This window comes from Heterocephalus glaber, unplaced genomic scaffold, assembly GCF_053883595.1.
Source record: "Heterocephalus glaber isolate CG9 unplaced genomic scaffold, H.glaber_assembly_v1.0 deba00001461, whole genome shotgun sequence".
Taxonomy (NCBI): domain Eukaryota; kingdom Metazoa; phylum Chordata; class Mammalia; order Rodentia; family Bathyergidae; genus Heterocephalus; species Heterocephalus glaber.
Window position 1 is genome coordinate 6,807,728 of NW_028258308.1, and position 12,584 is coordinate 6,820,311.

A 12,584-nucleotide genomic window follows, 5' to 3' on the forward strand; every position below is an offset into this window, starting at 1 on the left:
ATCTATATTGTGATTTCAGAAAAAGCTGGACAATTGCAAAAGAAACTTAATGAGTGACTATTGGTATCATTTGGGGAACCATAAGGAATTTGCACTGCATTTCTGTTGTAAATTAGACAGATATTGGCAAAATGCCTCAAATACTTCTTTCAACTTCAGGAGAAAAATTGAAAAGTATAGTTTTGTAAGTACATATAGATGGTAGCACATTCCAGTAGAAATTTAAAGTCTGTTCCTATTACTGAAAAGTATATCCACTGTACTATTATTGCTATGATATATTTTTTAAGCTGTTGGTATAACTTCACGAATATTCGAAATTATAAGGAACACATATAGATATTTTTACTTGGCAAATCTAGCCATTATATACCTTATCTGAACAATAATAAAGACAATCTTGTAGAACTATATATTAGAAAATTTGACCAAGTTTTTAAATTTTTTATCATTCTAGTGAAACATCATTTGGTTTATGAAACAGTGCATAATATTATAGAAAGTTTTCTAAGAGGAAGACTTCATCCTATATGGTTTACATTATTAGTTAATACTTCAGGGACAACAAAGTCTATCTTTCTCAATTTGTGGAAGGAGAGAGGAAGCCTTCAAAATGATACTCATTTATTTGCCAATATAATTTTCTCTCTCATAGTTCATAAGGAGCTTCGCTTTACACCTGTAAGAAAGAATCACAATAAAATTATTTGTTTTGAATATTATCCTTATGTCTCAAAAGAGAAAATATCGAGATCATATGGGTTAACTAAACTGTAAAAATTTAATTCTCAGTGAAACATCATAGTATTCAATGTTTCTATAAAATACTGGTTACTGTGTTAATTTTAAGGTGTTTATTACAGAGTTCTATTCTTCAGTGATTTGTTTTAAATGCTGATTCAAAAGTTGTCTGGCAGGCATTAGAATTTATATGACAAAAATGAGGTTGTTCAACATTATTCTTTGAGGACATAAACTATCAACTTCATCATTTTGGCTTATTTCAAAGAAGGTTTTGCTTTGCGTTTCTTAGGCAGATAGGCCTTCAAAGCCACCTGAGAATATGTGTCACATTCCACAACTGAAATTTTTAGACACTTTAAAAGCCAATTCAAATAGCATAGCCATTTCATTTGACGGCGATTAAGGCTAATTTTTTCAAAGAAGTCATTATTACCTGAGCTAAAAATAGCCAATTAATGTGTTAGTAAAGCTAAAACTTTCTTTGTTACACTCATACACACGCACCAACCCATACACACACACACACATATATTTGTGTGTGTGTGTGCATGTGAGAGAGAGAGAGAGAGAGAGAGAGAGAGAGGAGAGAGAGAGAGAGAGAATAGCAATGATCTAGAACTATAGATCACCAAAACAATGGTCTTCTTGGTTGACTGGTACCATAATAAATAAGGCAATATATCTTTCAATAAACTACTCCATAATTAACTTTGTTTTACTAAACCATTTATTATAGCAGAATTTTGACCTGGGGGCAAAACAGTAAGAATTACTTGGTAACAAAAAATGTTGTTTGGAGAACATTTCTTTAATGAATATTTCTCAGAGCCATTTTTTAACTGAAAGTCTGCAAAAGGGGATAAAATAATGACACCTCCATTCTTTTTGCATCAAATTGCTATCATTTTTGGTACAGTATCAACTTCTGTGAACCATCTTTCTTGTAATATTACCAAGGAAGTAATTTGACTGTCAATGCACTCACTATTAGTGAAGTAGTACAACACATAAAGGATTATTTTACATAGTAATGGTGATTTTTGACTTTTGTATTGGACATTTTTAAGGATAGTTACTATTTTTAATGCTTTGGTCAAGCTTTCATTTAGATTCTCTTCCTATAAATCAACAAGTTGAAAGTGTTATTTTATTATCAAAGGCAAAAATATATTGTGAAAGAAATAAATGATTTTTAAAACATTTCTATAGATCCAGGTTCTGTGACACATGCCTGTAATACCAACTACTCAGGAGGTTGAGGCAGGGAGATCACAGGTTCCATGATCCAGGCCAGCCTGGGCAACATACAGGACATTGTCTCAAAATTGCGAAAAAGGGCTGGGGATATAGCTCAGATGTTGAGCCCTTGGCTAGCATGCACTAGTCCTTCGGTTCCAGCAACTGCAGAAAATCAAAGGAAAAACACTTCTGTAATCTTTTGTAATACTTTATAATTGTGAGGCTGTGTGAAGTAAGAATTACCCTCTTTCCAAATTATTGTCTGTATTGTAAGATTTCTTTGATAAAATCAGTTAGGTCTTGAGTGAACCTCAGGAGCATCACTGCTGCTTTCTGAGTTATGGGAAGTGTGAAGAATTACCATAATGAGCCCTGGTCACAGTCTAATACCTATTACTAACTGTATGACATGGAGTAAGCTAACTTCTTAGAATCTTAGCCTTTCTATCACAATGGGGAGAAAGATGGCAACTCCCCCTTGGGAGCCTCTGGTGGAAAGCTGGAGTGGATGGCTGGCTGAATTGTATACCACACAGGAGAGTAATTGCTCCCAGCTGTTGATTTCTACCACCAAATGCTCCCTACTACTCTAATGTAAACAGTCCCCTTACTTTTTTGATGAGATCCTCTCAATTTCATCAACTCTACTTCACAGAAACCTGTCATCTGCCTATCTATCTGTCTGTCCACCTGTCTATCTATCATCTATCTACACAAACACTAAGTTAGAGAATATGTGAAGATTAATCATGGTCATTCATAATGTATTGGAAAAACTGGAACTGCTTTAAAATGGAAAACTCCAACATGACGAATAAGCTATTACAAATTTTGAAATAAAACTTCTAAGAATTTAATTTAAAAAGATCATGTTTATCTAAATTATCTAAGTGGTCTTTAATGAGTGCTTAGCAGAAATCCTTGCAAGATTATTTTCAATATCACAGAGAAAGAAACTACCATAGGACATTTCTGGTTTACAGGCCCTCTAAAATAGGGAAATCATCTATACTCATTGTATTATAACTGTGCTGTTAATGGTGTAATTAATTTATGCTCTTTTTTATAATCTCAGAAATTAGAACTTTGTAAATCATAAAGTTCTTTTCATCAACTCTTTAAAGTCAGATTAAAAAGGTTTGGAAAATGTAAATGGAGGAAGATAAAGGAAATTTTTTTCAGGAAATTATTTCTAAAGTTCTATACTTTTGATCTTCAGAAATACATTCCAATCCCAGTCAGTACAGTATACAACTTAACAACTTTGCACTACACTTGTTCCAAATATTCTGCAGTATCCTTCAGCCAAAAGTAATAAAATGTTAATAACACTATCAAATATTTCTGCCTTATATACTATGTTCCCTGGGTCAATAAAATAGCAATGCCTGATGGAAAAAAATAAGCCAATGTTTTAGCCTTTTTATTGACAGAACTGTGGTATTATTTGGAATCTCTATTTCCAACAAATGTAAAATTTACAGCAATTTTCCAGTTTTACAATAAAGAAAAACATTAAAATATTTTATAATTTTGCAATTATTCTGCATTATTACCAATTAATTCCTTAAATTTGCCTGAATAAGATTGAAATAGTTCTTGAAAGAATTTTTAAAGCCAATACTTTATCCAGTAGTACTAATTTTACATATTTTTCGTGAAGCAAGATTTGTAAAAAGAATATTGTTTCAGCCTTAGAAAATAAGCCTTCCATCTCTAAACACAGGAAGGTATTTGCAACAACCACCTCTGTGTTTCTGCTATTTGAAGTTTATTAAGTAAGGGAAGCTGTGACTTCTTCCCCCGGTAAGCTCTCAGAAATACATTTAACAACTTAACTTGAGGCCTATAACAAGGCTTCATGATGACTTTAAAGCAGGACTAATCCTGGGCTTATCTCCAAATTCCAGGCAACCTTGGCAGCATCCACATGGAAAATGTTGAAATGTGTGAAATAAGCTGAGGCTTAACCTCAGAGATAGGGTATATTTGAACCTGACAGTTCTCTAAACTTTATATGCTTAGATGAATTCAAGTCCAAATTGGGGATAGTCACAGGAGAGTTGTTGACACACTTCTCTTAGGGTAGAGCACATTGGCAGGTTCCACTTTGCACCCAAGTACATACACAAATGCAAACACACATATACACACCGAGTTGCTCTTCCTCTCCTTGTTTCAAACCTTTTGGGTTTTTTTTTTTTAAACAAAGGAACATAGCTGAGCATTTGAGCTTCATAAAGATCTGTTATTATTTATATGCCATTTGAAAATCCAGAAACTTGAACTATCCTTTAAAAACAGTAATACCAGCAATTTTAAATAAATCTGACTTATTTTTTTCTCAAATAACATAGACTCTCACTATTCAGTGTGAAGTCCATGGACAAGCAATCTCAGCATCTCCTTCAAGGTTGTTAGAAATACAAGACCTCAGACCTCATTTTGATGAATCATAATTGTCATTTCAACAACTAATTTTGCACAAGTTAAAGCATGAAGTTATTATTAGGTATTTCAAAATTGGGCTTGCAGTTCCGATGATAATGTGAATACAGACATATTATAACTTCAAAGAATCTCCTGCTTCATATACAAGATCTTAAGAAACATTTCTACTTGTTTATATTATTTAATTATCTTGCTTAATTATATTGTGTAACCCCTATATTATATTAACATTTGTTGTTACATTTCTTTTATATGCTTGGCATTTTTATATTTTTCTAACATTTGGTTTGTCTTCTTATGTACAAATTTTATATTTAATTTCAGATTACTCTCATTACTTCATCCTTTGCCAATTCTTTCTTTTATATATAAATAATATCTTTCAACATTGTGTAGATGAATTTTCCTTTGGAATTATTCAATATCTTTGTATGACAGGTATATGTATATTTATGTGTGTGTGTGTATACACTAAAACAATATCTGTGAAGATGTATGTTGTCATTAAAAATTAAAGACAACATGATTAAAAGTGTTTAAAAATCTTTAAAATAGTAGGAATATTTTAAATGACTTCTCAAGGGATAATGATGAATCATAGATCTCAATTTCTACTTTATACAAATAGTCTTCAAGTATGGGTTAAGGAAAGTTTGCATAAGCAGACAAATCAGCTAGCACAACTATTAGCAGTTAGTTACAACTACTCAAATTTGGAAAATATCATCAATGAGAAACCTTTTAAAATATATGAATAGTAGTGCATTTCTATTTTATATTATAAACTGAAGTGCATATAAATATACTGATATGACAGTTGACAAAAATGTTTTAGTGCTGGTATTTCATGAGCTACCTCACTATGCCAAGGGACACATAATTTTCAGATTCATTGAGAGCTTGTCACTCTTGGGATTGTTTAGATTTAATATTCATATTCAAAATGGTAGGAGTAATTGTATTTTGAAATCTGAACAAAATATCAAATTCAATACTAAAAAGCAGCAGGATCTAGGAAAATGTTACAAAATACAACTTTACACTTTGGTTTTAAAATCGAATATCACCTGCAAAAGAAGTTAAAGAAAGCTATACTAAGTTCTGATGTTCATAGATCATGTTTCATATTAATGAAATGTATAGATAGTTTTCACAGAACAGTTCTGACAACACCATTAGTTGGCCTTGGTAGTTGTAAGGAAATCTGGGCCACTGAGTGACATGTTTCTGTCGTCACAAATACAAATTAAAACATCAATATGTTCTCTATTTCATAAGAAAATGATTCTACATTACTCAGGAATAAAAATTTGAGAAGTTACAAAATGAAAATTCAACTCATAAAAAGGTTTTTTGGATTTATAAAATATGATATTATTTACCAGCTGTAGAATCTGACAAGTAGGATCTAAGAACACAAACACTTTTGGAGTTTCTCTTACTTGTAAATTAAAAAATCCAATCTCACATGATGTAGACGTACACATGATGCAATAGGATGCATCTAACAAAAGTAATGAGTTATATATCCGTATTGAGCCTCACCACTGCCTTCATATTTAGAATAGCATTTTGTTGCTTCTTTTTTCTTCTAAAGTATAGATGGAAATAATCACACTTTCAGGAATGTTTCTAAAGATTGCATGCATATTTCAAAACCCCATAATAATATTATATAGCTTTACTTGTTCCAGTAGAAACTGATTTCAAATCGGTACTCATTTTACAGGTTTGAAAAAAGAGTCTCGAGACACTATGAATGTATATATTCTGCCTTCCTTAATAAATTATTTTATGGACTTGCCTTTATGATACTGACATTGGCAGTCAGAAACTGAAAAAGTTTCTTCACAAGTAGCTAACATTTTCAGTTTAGTGATTTTAGAATTCATATTTAATTTACATATTTGTATTTGGAGACACTTTCATATAAATGCATGTTTTTCATAAATCTAGTCTTTTGAAAGATTGTTTAAAATATTCTTACAAGGGTTATTTGAAAGAATGTGGTAATCAAAATAGGATACATGTAAGCTACTTATAAAAACAAACAAGTATTTTGGAAAATACAAGGGGTGATTGAAAATATAGTGTTTTAATTTTTTAAATTATTACAGTAAGAGAAACATTGTCATTGATCCTTAAAATATATTCCCTTGCTTTGAACACACTTATCCCATCATTTTTGCCACTTTCTTTTTCCTTTTTTAAAAATTTTATTTTAAATTGACATATAATATTAATATATGTTTATGTGGCACAGAGTAATGCTTCTATTTCAAATCTGTTTTGCAAGTTATCATTTTGTTCTTACAAGGTATGATCACAAATATGGTGAACGCTGCTGCCAAATATCATCCCGTAGAAAAGCAGATTGGTAAAAACATTCTGGCGTGTCTTTATTCAACTTTGTTCACCAGACCCGGCACCATGCAACTTCTGGCTCTTTCCCAAAGCCAAGATGATAATGAAAGGTAAACACTGAATCTATTCAGAACATTGAGGCAACCATGGCAATGCAACTAAAGAAAGAAAAACAGAGTTCAGATCTTTTTTAAGGAAGTGGTGAGAGGGATAAGCGTGGTCGAAGCGAGGGAATGTATTTTGAGAGGGATAAATGATAATTTCTCATGCTGTAATGTGTGTTACTTAAATACTCACGATTTTTAATGATATTTCATACGTGATAGAATGGAGTAATACAAGAAAAATACGTACCTTAAGTTCCGTTGTCTAGCATATGTTGGATTTCATGTTAGATTATAGCAATTCTACAATTGAAAAAAATTTCTTCTTGCTTTCTTTCCTTTGTCACTTAATAAAGCATTGTAGGGGCTGGGGATTTAGTTCAGTGGTTTCTCCACCTGCTGCCCAAGTGCAAGGACCCGAGTTTGATCTCCAGTACCAAAAATAAATAAATAAATAAAGCAATTTATGTGTAAATTAATGAAAAAACACGAAGTATAACATTAAAATAGACTTTGAAATGCCCATATGGAAGAAATTTCTAGAATTAGATAACTAGAATACTCATACATGTTTATATAGCCTTACGAGTGATTTTAAAATTTTTAAACATTTCATTTTGAAGAGATAAGTCTTATCAAATTATCACTTTTCTAATTAGCATTTGTTTCTTTTGTATTTTTGTTCTCTTCTTAAGTAGTTTGAAACATGAATTTTTCATTCTTGTAGGACATTAGTGCCTGACTCTGATAATTTTGAATATTTCAACTTTAATAATCATATAACTTACAATCTAGCTATCTCCAGGTTGAAAATTTGTTCTGAGCTCATGTTTTAAAACAATACTTGTAAAGATAAAGGCATCAGCTGATAGATAAGCTTATCATCGGACATTTTCTGGAGGAAAAATAGACATGGTTGAATTAATATGGGTCTGGCGTGGAAGGAAATGCTTTTATAAAAGCAAAACTGTTACAGCTCACCAATGTCACAAAGGCATGACTTCCTCAAGAAAAATAAATTGTGCAATTCATTTTACAGCAGATTAAATCCCATTTATTTTCCTTGCAGACAGCTGTTTAGAATAGGATGTCACTTGTGTGAAACCATTTTATGGATGTTGAGCTTCAGATCTTGGGCAAGCATAACTTTCTGTGATTAAATAAAAGGTTATGTTTTATGATTATTTCTCCTGTCAGCAAACCTCAGCTTGTGAGCTTTAATAATATAGTGTTCAGTATTTCAAGCAGCATTTTTGATGTCTAAATATTCATTTGCTCTTAATTTATATAAAAAATTGCATTGACACAATGCAAAAGAAAAAAATTCCTCACATTTTCTCCTTTATGCTGAACTATAACACTAACTTGGAAAATTATCAGTTTCCCAGCATTCAAGATTTTCTAATAAAGTGCCAAATTTTGAACATCAAATTAATCTCCTTATGAACTACATTTAATAAAATCCTCTTAATAAGACGTTTTATGAAAACTGAGGAGCAATTCCATAAAATGAGAGAATCTTCTTCAATGATGAATTTGTAAGTGATGTGGTGCAATTATAGTATTTTATAAATGAGCAGAGACTCAGAAAAGCAAAGTCCTAGATTACATACTAAGTCAATTCTACATGCTGAGATCAATGTTAGATTTTTAAAATTGTACAGTTTTTATGCTCAGCTATGCAAGGTTCCATTTTTTTAAGACTTTTTCAGACATCTAAGTCTGAGAAAATGAAAAATCCTGAAAGCTATCCTTAATTTACTAAAACTGTACTGTAATCAGATAGACACTTTAGATAATTGGATCTAATTTATTACCAATTCTTGCCTTAGGATCAGAACAATAATAGGAACCATCATTTTGCTGTGTGTATACACAAGTATTAGAATAGAAAATTCCTGAGAATAATAATTATTTGAATATTTAACTCTCAGTATCCACAATGGCCTTCCAGGACAGCAGGGGGCCAATCAGAATATCTTTCCTGGAGAAAACGGTGTTTCTAACAGCCTGAAAGGCTCGCAGAGTAATAAAATGGGTCGTAAGAGAGTGTTAAACATGTTTCTTCTAGCTTCACAGGCTAATGTAGATTAGAATTGACTGAGACTCATAAATGGAATTTGGACTGGACCCTTGTAGGTCATGTGATTCTGTCTTTATTCTTTAAAAAGCCCTAACAATGCTGCTTTGCTTCACCCAAACAAAGACATTGTTGAGATTTCCCAGAGATGCACTGGTTCAAATGTGTCCAAAAGATAAAGGTCATTCTGGGCTGGAGGGCTGTGTTGAGGGTAGAAATGGGTGCCATGATTGAACAAATGTCTAGCATTGGGATAGATACAAACTAGATATATAACCTTTTCTTTTTTCTCTTTTTTGCCTTGGCACTTAAAGCCTGGAGGAAGAACTCATTATTGAATTTACTTTTTATTTTAAATTTTTGTTTATTTATGAGCTGCTACTGGCCACTTATAACAACATAGAAAATCCTGACTCCAGGGTCATAGCTCTATAAAGAACTGCTAAATGCTAGCACCTGGGAAGTTAGGACAGCAATTAAAAAAAAGAAAGCTTAATTTTATATGATGAAATAAAATCTAGCTCTAATCTTATCATTTTAACTTTTACATTTTATATTTCTATTTCCAACTTAATGGAAATACATTTTTAAATAAAATTTAAGCTATTGATTCTTTTCATATTGGTTCATATCCTTTTATTTCCTCTGTTTTTTGTCAAGTTGAAACTATTCTTTTTAAAAAATAAATGAAAGCCTTCATAGAAGAAAGGTTTGTATTTTATTTATCTCTTTACCTCTTTGTTTATTTTTTAAACCCAACTATTATATAATTATACACTAACAGAATAGACTGTAATATAGTGAGTAGTTCAATGCATAGTGATTAGAGACAAAGAGTTCTGACTCTTTTTTAAATATATATATTTCCTGGTACATTTTAGGTATAAAATACATTTACATTTATCATTGGGTGTTTGTACCAGAACATGATGCATCTTAGTTTTTATTTTTTCTCCCATTACCTGTGCACCCTTCACCCCCTCCACCCTTCCCTATCTACACAAAGTTTGATTCCATTTTTTTCTCATAATTTTTTTCTTTCCCTTCTTCCCTTTCCCCTTTCCCTTCCACCATCCCCAAACCCTTGGACCTTTTCTTATTTCAAATTATCAATTATTCATTTTAATCATTTTCATCCTTATTTACACTTTCAATTTCTCAACTCTGCCATTTACAAAGGTTGGGCCTTTGAAAAAATTGTGTATGAAGCTGGATTACAGAAAGAGTGAAGTAGGGTTTAACTGATCTTTTTCACTCTCAAGAAAAGTTATCTCCAAATTGAAAGATGTAGAAAAAGAATGTCCCTCAATATAGAGAGAAAATAGAAAGGAAACCTGTGATTATTTCACATAAATTAATGCTCTGAGGTCTAACCATTGCAACATGCTAAAAAATGCAGATTTATCTTTTACTCCAAAATAATCTTTATGTAATGAATGATGAAGGAAATAACTGCCCGAGTCTTGAGTCAGAAAAAAGGAAAATTTTGGGCTCCGTAAATCAGCACACTTGGCTTTTTTTTAACCCTTGGAAAAATTGTAAAATAATAACACCTGTGTGTGTTGTGGTGGTGGTGTGTGGGGGGGGTATGGTTGATTTGTTGGTTTACTTTTTAAGTAATCAGAGAAATAAGTAATTTGAGTCAACATGGGTTTGTTAAATTTTAGTTAAACTTTGTCTCAGTAGAGGTGCAACATCCAAGCTCAGATTTCCTTAGAACCAGGGCTTCTTCACCCAGAAAGAGTTCATCTTAATATAACATTTTATTAAACTGCCCCATTGATCTCAGGTACAGAGAATATGATCTTCCAGGCCACTTCAATAAACATCATGGGTGTTTTAGATGGCATTAGCACCAACTGGTTTACATGTGTACTCACAGACGAACACTTTTCATAATTCTTTATGAAGGAAGAGATATGTGTGCAGTGGTGCCTAATCTAAAAGATGTCCTAGTAAAACAACTCTCCCTGCTGTGGGGGTTTCTGAACATACTAGGTTTTGTTTCCTAACCATGGTCTAGTGTGTTTTCCCTTAGTTTAGATCACTTAAACATCAGCACGAAGCCCTTACTGGCGTAACAGTCCTTCTGATATAACTAAAACCATAAGTGACATGGTTATCTTATAAAACTGTATGGGTTCTTCATTGCAAAAAGGATTTATGAATCAAAAAAGTCACACTGAGCTATGAAGATTCAGGATTGTATAATCCCCAGGAACCAAGGCGTCTACAGTTAGATATCTGCATCTTCTAAGAGAATAAGCCCAAATGGAGATACTGAAATTTATAAGCTCATAATGTTGTATGCATTTTATTCTTATACTTTCTTCTTATGGGAATTCTTTCTCACAGTTGTCCTTTAGTATCTGTAAATAAGGTCCAATTAATGATTAGTACCCTATTTGGGACATATGGTACCTAGGAAGCTATTTTTATCTATATTGAGAGAATAGATTTTGAAAGTACACTGTAATTTCATATTGAAATTTTTAAAATGAATAGTATTGTTGTTCAGCTGTAATACGGTGATACTAACTGGTGACCTGATGATTGATTTCTCAGCTTAAATCACCAAGCACAGGGGAGTCAGGGAGGAGACTTCACATTGGACAGGGAAAGAGGGCAATAACATTAGAAATAGTCTATTGCACTTGACTGAAAGACCTACTTCAGAACTGTGATTGTATTGCCCTTGTTAGAAATTGTAAGATATTATTAATAGAATTTGAAAGAGAATATCAATGGACAGTTTCTGTTAAAAATGCACCTCAGTTGTATCAGATTGCCACAAAAAATAAACTTACTGTGTGAAATAGTGCAGCTCAAGTCTAGCCACAGTCACTATCAGGTCCCGTGTAGATTGCATTCAGTTCTGCAGCTGGTTGTCTAGTTTGCCTCCTCTCTCACTGTGATTGAGAAAAAGTGAAGAAAGTACTCTTCTTTAGTTTCACGTGTGAACACTTGATGACTAAAAATGGTGTGAAAAACTAAATGTATAACAACAGACATAGGTTTCGTGTTTTACATATTTTGGCCAGTATATCCATCTAAAATGTTTTTTTTACTTATTTTAGACTTTTAAATTCTAATCAATTTTGTTAATTTTAGAGGAAACTGTCTTAATTTATATTATGTTACTATTGTGTGGTAAATGCTCAGGCCTTGTTGCGGTCAGTCAAGAATGTTATTTAGGATGGTAAAGGTCCTTTTCTGATGAAAGAAATTACAAGGCATCACTAATAACATACACAGCAAATAATCTTTCAACTATTTAAATCTATCTTTATTTTAGAATGAGAAATGATCTACAAGAAAGCTATAGCTCAATGTGTACAGAAACACAGTTGCCACAGTGCCTTTCATTATAGTTGGACCCTTTTACCTGCTAGGATTCAGAAAATATTTATGGAAAAAAAAAAGAAAATATTTATGGATTCTGGTCTTATACATGGCCTAAATAGTAAACCCAAGATAATAAGCTTTTCCTAGGATGGGGCATGATGAATAATATCAGCATGTCCTATGCCTTTTTAATGTTACAAAGGAGGTTAATGCTCTCACTTTTTCACAAATGATTCAGAAAGGCCCTAAAATTAGTC

At 32.2% G+C, this 12,584-nt stretch overlaps 1 protein-coding gene across 1 annotated transcript in view; it reads left to right on the forward strand.

Annotated features, from left to right (window-relative positions):
• Galntl6 (polypeptide N-acetylgalactosaminyltransferase like 6) overlaps positions 1–12,584 on the forward strand; it is a 1,152,292-nt gene that overhangs the window by 473,265 nt on the left and 666,443 nt on the right. The gene's annotated exons all lie outside the window — the stretch shown is intronic.